This window comes from Sceloporus occidentalis, unplaced genomic scaffold, assembly GCF_023333645.1.
Source record: "Sceloporus occidentalis isolate IW3139 unplaced genomic scaffold, rSceOcc1.0.p SCAF_4, whole genome shotgun sequence".
NCBI lineage: Eukaryota > Metazoa > Chordata > Lepidosauria > Squamata > Phrynosomatidae > Sceloporus > Sceloporus occidentalis.
Genome location: NW_028316984.1, coordinates 196,117,624 through 196,118,249, shown reverse-complemented (window position 1 = coordinate 196,118,249; position 626 = coordinate 196,117,624).

The window sequence follows — 626 nt, the reverse complement described above, 5'->3', positions numbered from 1 at the left end:
AATTAATATAATGCATCAATATGCTGTAATAAACACTTGTCTTTTAATCTTGCCTCATGTGTGATCTAACCCCAACTGCTTTCAAGAACAAAGAAACTACCCCAATGGACTGGACATATCAATGGGCAGGGCAGTCCTATTGGGCAAAGCTTTCTAATCTTTGGTCCTCCATTTGTTTTGGATCTCCGCTCCCAGAAGCTCCAGCCAACTTGGCCAATGGTGAGGAATTATGGGGGCTGAAGTTCAAATTCATATTCACTTAGGGACTGCCACGCATTACAACATGCTGGTGTCTGTTGCACAGTGGTAGCCAATAGAGTTATTGATGCACAATGGTTCAGTACACAGTGAGTACTGATGTGCATTGATGCACTCCACAAATAGAATCATAGAATCATAGCGTTGGAAGAGACCACAAGGTCACCCTCCTTTGGACACGCTCCAGTTTCTCAACATCTTTTTTGAATTGAACGTATTTTGAATATGTTCCACTACATTAGTATTCAGTATCAGAACTGCATAATGTAGCTCCATCAGTGGGGTGACATGACATAGGATCTCAGCCAAAATCAGGGAAGGGAGAATTTTCAACAGCCTTGTACATCTCTATGTGGGCCTATAACTAA